The following is a 6,714-nucleotide window of genomic DNA, read 5'->3' on the forward strand; positions in this document are numbered from 1 at the left end:
GTGACAAAGGCAGGGGTCAGAGAAGAAGTGGCTTTTCAAATCATGGCAGAAGATAAGGAACAAGGAGCTCTTAAGAAATTAAGAGCTCTTAATAAAAGGAGAAAACACATAGTGAAGTGAGGGATTGAGGCTCCTGAGAGGTAGGCATGAAATGCTTAGAATTCTGAGAATCGCAGGGGTGGAGAGAGTCAGAATGAGATTTGCTAAAGGTAAAGAGAGTGAGGAGACAAGGATATCTCCATGGTTTCTTGCCAGGGCAACTGGATGACTGGCAGGTCACTTTCTGAGCAACTCTGGGATAAGGAGAGAAATGAAGAATTTGCTTCATGTCAAGAATTTAGACATGTCAAGAATCAGTTGGAGAATCAAGTAGGCAATTGTTCATAAAAGTCTAGATAGGGCCGGGCATGGTGGCTCAAGCCTGTAATCCCAGCACTTTGGGAGGCCGAGACGGGGGGATCACGAGGTCAGGAGATCGAGACCATCCTGGCTAACCCGGTGAAACCCCGTCTCTACTAAAAAATACAAAAAACTAGCTGGGCGAGGTGGCAGGCGCCTGTAGTCCCACTACTTGGGAGGCTGAGGCAGGAGAATGGCGTGAACCCAGGAGGCAGAGCTTGCAGTGAGCTGAGATCCGGCCACTGCACTCCAGCCTGGGCAACACAGCGAGACTCCGTCTCAAAAAAAAAAAAAAAAAAAGTCTAGATAGATCATGGCTGGAGATACACATTTGAGAGTTGTCAGTGGGATTTAAAGTTATGGGGCTGGATGAACTCCTCTGTCAGGATGGTCCCCAAGAGCACCTCATGCTCAAAGATTTTCTAGAGGAATTCACAGGACCCAATTGTTAACCTCATGGTTATAGTTTATTACAGCAAAAGGATGGAGAATAAAATTGGCAAAGGGAAAAGGTGCATGGGGTGAAGTCTGGAGGATACCCTGCACCAGCTTCCAAGTGTTCTCCTTCAGTGGAGTCACATGGTGTATTAGTCTGCTTTCTGTTGCCTATAACAGAATATCTAAATCTGGGTAATTTGTTTTAAAAAGGAAATTTATTTCATGCAGTTATGAAGGCTTAGAAGTCTAAGGTCAAGGGGTCGCATCTGGTAAGAGCCTTCTTGCTGGTGGGGACTCTGTAGAGTCCTGAAGGGGTGCAGGGGTTCACATGCCAAGGGGACTGAGTGTGGTAACATGTTAGCTCAGGTTTCTTTTCCTTTTCTTATGAAGCTACCAGTTCCACTCCCATGATAACCCGTTAATCCATTAGTCCATGAATGGATTAATCCATTCATGAAGGCAAAGCCCTCGTGAGCCAATCACCTCTTAAAAGCCCCCATCTCTCAATATTGCCATACTGGGGATTAAGTTTCAACATGAGTTTTGGAGACAAATATCCAAACCATAGCACATGGGAAATCCCCCAGCAATGATGTATGACGATGTGTGTGAAGCATTGACATGGAGGGAAACTCACCTAAACCTGGGTGTCCATGGTTTTTGTAAAGGGTCAGTCACTGACGCTCCAGACTCCAGATGTTCCTCCATAAATCACAGTTAGTATAAACCATCTGGACAAACTGGTACAGCATGGCTCAAGGCCTCAGGCAAACAAAAGCACTCTTACCAGATAGAACATTATGAGAGCTCAGTTCCCAGAGCTGCCCAAAGGCTAGTCAGGAAAACAGGACTTTCTTGGGAACTTACAGGGTTTGAGCAATAGGCCTGTATGTCAACCCCAAGCAGAGTAGATGAAGACAAGGCAAGGGACAGGCTGACAGCTGATGCCTGGGTCCCTCCGATGTTTACAGGAGACATCAAGCAAAGGAGACAGAAAAGGACTGTTAACACAGGGGGGAAACCAATACTGAAAACTCCTGGAAATGAGGAAAGAGTTTCCAGAATGGGTTGTTGCTATCCTTGGAGCTGAATGGCTATCATGATGATGATAACATTAATTCAGATTTTAAAAATTAATCATTAGATGTGATACAGGAGACCGGAGTTAGGATCCTAAGGGTTGCACTCAGTAGTGCCAGAAACACCACCCTATTTGAACCCTGGGAACTTTCCTCTTCCCTGCCAAGAAATGTCCCCCTCCCCCGACATCCTAGAGACAGATCATGCCCTTCTACCCTCTAGTGACTCTTACTTTTGTCTTCTATTATTTATAGTAAATGGATTCATAATCTTCTTGCTCTTCACTGTATGTTGAGCCCTTACCCAATTCCTGGCCAATAAACAGAACCTTAATATGGAACTTTGGTATCAGCTCTTCCCCACACAGTTGATAGATAAATCTCTAGATTAGATGGGCATCGTTCTAGAATTCTTTCTAGAATGTTCCTGAGTGGTAACTCTTTTTTTTTATTTTTGTTTATTTATTCATTCATTTATTTATTTATTTTGAGACAGGGTCTGGCTCTGTCACTGAGGGTGGAGTGTAGTAGTGTGATCTTGGTTCACTGCAACCTCTGCCTCCTTGGCTCAAGCAATCCCTCCTACCTCAGTCTCCTGAATAGCTGGGACTACAGGCTTGTGCCACCAGGCCCGGCTAATTTTTGTACTTTTTGTAGAGATGGGGTTTTGCCATGTTGCCCAGGCTGGTCTCAAACTCCTGGGCTCAAGTGATTCTCCTGCTCTGGCTTCCCAAAGTGCTGGGATTACAGGCATGAGCCACTGCACCCAGCAGTGGTAATTCTTCTAAAGTCCTGTAATATTTAGGTTAAGTTAGGATTTATAGGTTCCTGGAAGTAAACACTACCACTTTGTTCATTTTGAAAGGAAATAAAAAAGACTAAACAAAAGACAGATAAACAAAGTCAGTTTTACATTTTATAGTACTAATGCTTTATTTTCTGAATTTCTTTTTTTTTTTTTTTTTGAGGCGGAGTCTCGCTCTGTCGCCCGGGCTGGAGTGCAGTGGCCAGATCTCAGCTCACTGCAAGCTCCGCCTCCTGGATTTACACCATTCTCCTGCCTCAGCCTCCCAAGTAGCTGGGACTACAGGTGCCCGCCACCTCACCCAGCTAGTTTTTGTATTTTTTAGTAGAGACGAGGTTTCACCGTGTTAGCCAGGATGGTCTCGATCTCCTGACCTCGTGATCCGCCCGTCTCGGCCTCCCAAAGTACTGGGATTACAGGCTTGAGCCACCGCGCCCGGCCTTGAATTTCTTTTTGAGACAGTCTCGCTCTGTTGCCCAGGATAGAGTGCAGTGGTACGATCTCGGCTCATTGCAGCCTCTGCCTCCCGGGTTCAACCGATTCTTCTGTCTCAGACTCCTGAGTAGCTGGGATTACAGGCATGCATCACCATGCCTGTCTAATTTTTGTATTTTTTAAGTAGACACAGGGTTTCGCCATGTTGGACAGACTGGTCTTGAACTCTTGACCTCATGATTGGTCCGCCTTAGCCTCCCAAAGTACTGGAATTACAGGTGTGAGCCACTGCGCCTGGCCTGTTTTCTGAATATCTTAAACAATTAGCAGAAAAATAAATGAAGTGAGAAAAGGAAGATGAGCTAATACTCAAAGCAGCCCATTCTGATTTTGTCATATTTGTATTTGTAGATCAATCTGCAAGATTTTACATCTTTACAACACAGCTAGCAACACGGCATTTCTATTTGTCCCTTTTCTCTTTCAGTAAGGTTTTGAGGGTTTCTTCAGATGACCTATATTTATCTTACTAAATTTATTTATAAGGCTTTTTTTTTTTTGCTTTTTTGTGAATACATGTGAACTTTTTCTGTCTTGTTTGCAAACTCAGTATTGATTGCATGTAGAGGAAAGATACTGACGTGTAGACAAGGGGCAACATAATGTAAAAGTTAAGAGCATGGACTCTAGAGTTCAACTTCTTGGTCTCAAATTCCAACTCTATCCTAATACAGTCTAGGGTAAGTTACTTATCTCTAGGCTTCAGTTCTGTCTTCTGTAAAATGTAAAAAACAGTCTCATTTCACAAGAGTTGTGGTGAGGACTAAATGAGAAAAAATATATAATATACGCTATATATAATATATTAATATATAATATACATATAATATGTATTATATGTAATATGTTATATGTATATATAATACATATTATATATTTAATATATTGTATATAAAATATGTATCTTACAAGACTGCTTAGCACTGAGTTTCACATAAAGGTTTATTATTATTAGCATAGAATGTAACATAAATGTTTATTATTACTTGTATCACATTTAATTACTTTTAAACTCTCCTCGATGTTAATTGCTTTTAGTTAACTCTCTTGGGTCTTCTGCTAATAACATCTGGAAATAATTTTGTATTGTTTGTACCCAGTAGTTATAACATATATCTATTTTGTATTGAAGTTTTCTTTTTAAAACCAGTTCTTGTTAGACACACGCTGAAATGTAGCATTTCATAGACAAAATAAAATAATATGTAGAATTTGCTTCAAAATCACTGGGAGATGAAGAGAGTGGAAAGCACAATATAGGTGGAAATACAGATGAAACAAGACTGAGTGAAAATATTTAAGTTGGATGACATAGGTCATGGGGGGTCATTCATTGAGTCCCCACTTCTGTTTTGAAATTTACAAAATAAAAGGTTAAAAAAAATAAGCTACTTACTTCAATTTAGAAACCAACGTCACATTTAACCCTCAAACCTCGGAGATATGCCCATTAAAAGAACACAAACAAGAATGCCTCTTTTAGTAATACTGTTTTGGAAATGGTAGCCAATATAATCCAACATGAAAGAGAAAGTCTAATTTAAAATACTGGTAAGGAAAAAATGAAATTGTAGATAACTGTCTCAATAGAAAAGCCAAGACAACTGGAGTATTATAAGAATTAATAACATTGCAGTAGGTTAACCAGATACAAAATAAGTATTTTTTAAAAGATCAACCACAATAACTAATAATAAGAAACTTGGCGCCGGGCCGGTGGCTCACGCCTGTAATCACAGCACTTTGGGAGGCCGAGATGGGCGGATCACAAGGTCAGGAGATCGAGACCATCCTGGCTAACACGGTGAAACCCCGTCTCTACTAAAAATACAAAAATAAAATAAAATAAAAAAATAAAAATTAGCCGGACGTGGTGGCGGGCGCCTGTAGCCCCAGCTACTGGGGAGGCTGAGGCAGGAGAATGGCGTGAACCCGGGAGGCAGAGCTTGCAGTGAGCCGAGATCACACCACTGCACTCCAGCCTGGGGGACAGAGTGAGACCCCGTCTCAAAAACAAAACAAAACAAAACAAAACAGCTTTGGGAATAGATTACATTTCAAATAGTAATAATTCGTTGTTGTTAAAGGTCAGAATTTAAGTGAAGAAAACTACAGGAATGCTTTGACAAGCATTTTAAAAAAACTAAAAAATTATGTATTTTCATACAGTAGGGCTCCAATTTTCAGCTACCTCCCTGGTAGGACGAAAATTAACACAACTACCTCATAGGGTGATTGGGCTGGGTAATGAGATATCAAAGTGTTTAATACAGAGAGAGGAACCTTTATTTAGTCAACAAATATTTATTGAGCATCTATTATGTGCAAGGTCTTTTTTTTTTTTTTTTTTTTAGGTGTTGGTGATGCAGCAGTGATCAACATCGATACAAATGCTTTTTCTTATGGAATTGACATTGTAGTGGTGAAGGCAGACAGTAGACCAAATAAATACTTAAAATATATAGTGTGCTAGATAGTGAAAAGTTCTTTAGAGAAAAAAATGAAAGATGAAGGAGGAGGCAGGGAGCATGTGGGGAGGGAAGGGTTTGCTTGCAAGTTCACAACGGGTGGTGGGGCAATCCCTAATGAGAAGATGATGTTCCCCTAATGAGCAGACAGTGAGAGCCAAATGAATCCCTCAGGACAGGCTGCCAGGGAGTGCAAACAGCACATGCAAACGCCCGGGGGCTGGAGTCTGCTGGATCTGTTGGTGAATGGGGAAAATATGCAAAGCAAATGGGCAAGAAATGAGGGCAAAAAGAAAAGGGGGCCGGCGCGGTGGCTCACGCCTGTAATCCCAGCACTTTGGGAGGCCGAGGCGGGCGGATCACCTGAGGTCAGAAGTTGGAGACCAACCTGGCCAACGTGGTGAAAACCTGTCTCTACTAAAAATACAAAAATTAGCTGGGCGTGGTGGCGGGCGCCTGTAATCCCAGTTACTCAGGAGGCTGAGGCAGGAGAATCGCTTGAATCCGGGAGGTGGAAGTTGCTGTGAGCCGAGATCGCGCTATTACACTCCAGCCTGGGCGACAAGAGCGAAATTCCGTCTCAAAACAAAAACAAACAAACAAAAAAAACAGAGAAAAGGGGAGAGGTGGGGGAACAGATCCTTCAGGCCTTATAGGCAGAGAAAGAACTCAAAATTTAAAAATAAAATGATTCTTTATATTTTACTATTATTAAATGTAAAAACATAGATTCCTGAAGGGTTCGGTAGACGCTCCCTCCACTGTAAAATGGGGATGTCGCAACTGTCTCACAGGTCTCCTCCAGGACTAGAGGAAACAGTGAGTCGCGCGCAGCGTCTGACAGGCAGGGGCACCCAGGAAGGGTCCTCGCCTTTTCTATTCGTTCTGACGTCACGCCAGAGCGACTCCCTACGCGTCGATGCACTGGCCTCTGCCTCCCAGTCCCGCGGCTGGTCTTAGTGCTCCCCTAGACCTACCTGCACAAGCACAGGTGCGACGCCCCTCCAGGCACCGGACGCTGACGCTCGCC

This window comes from Trachypithecus francoisi, unplaced genomic scaffold, assembly GCF_009764315.1.
Source record: "Trachypithecus francoisi isolate TF-2019V2 unplaced genomic scaffold, Tfra_2.0 Lachesis_group12, whole genome shotgun sequence".
Lineage (NCBI taxonomy): Eukaryota > Metazoa > Chordata > Mammalia > Primates > Cercopithecidae > Trachypithecus > Trachypithecus francoisi.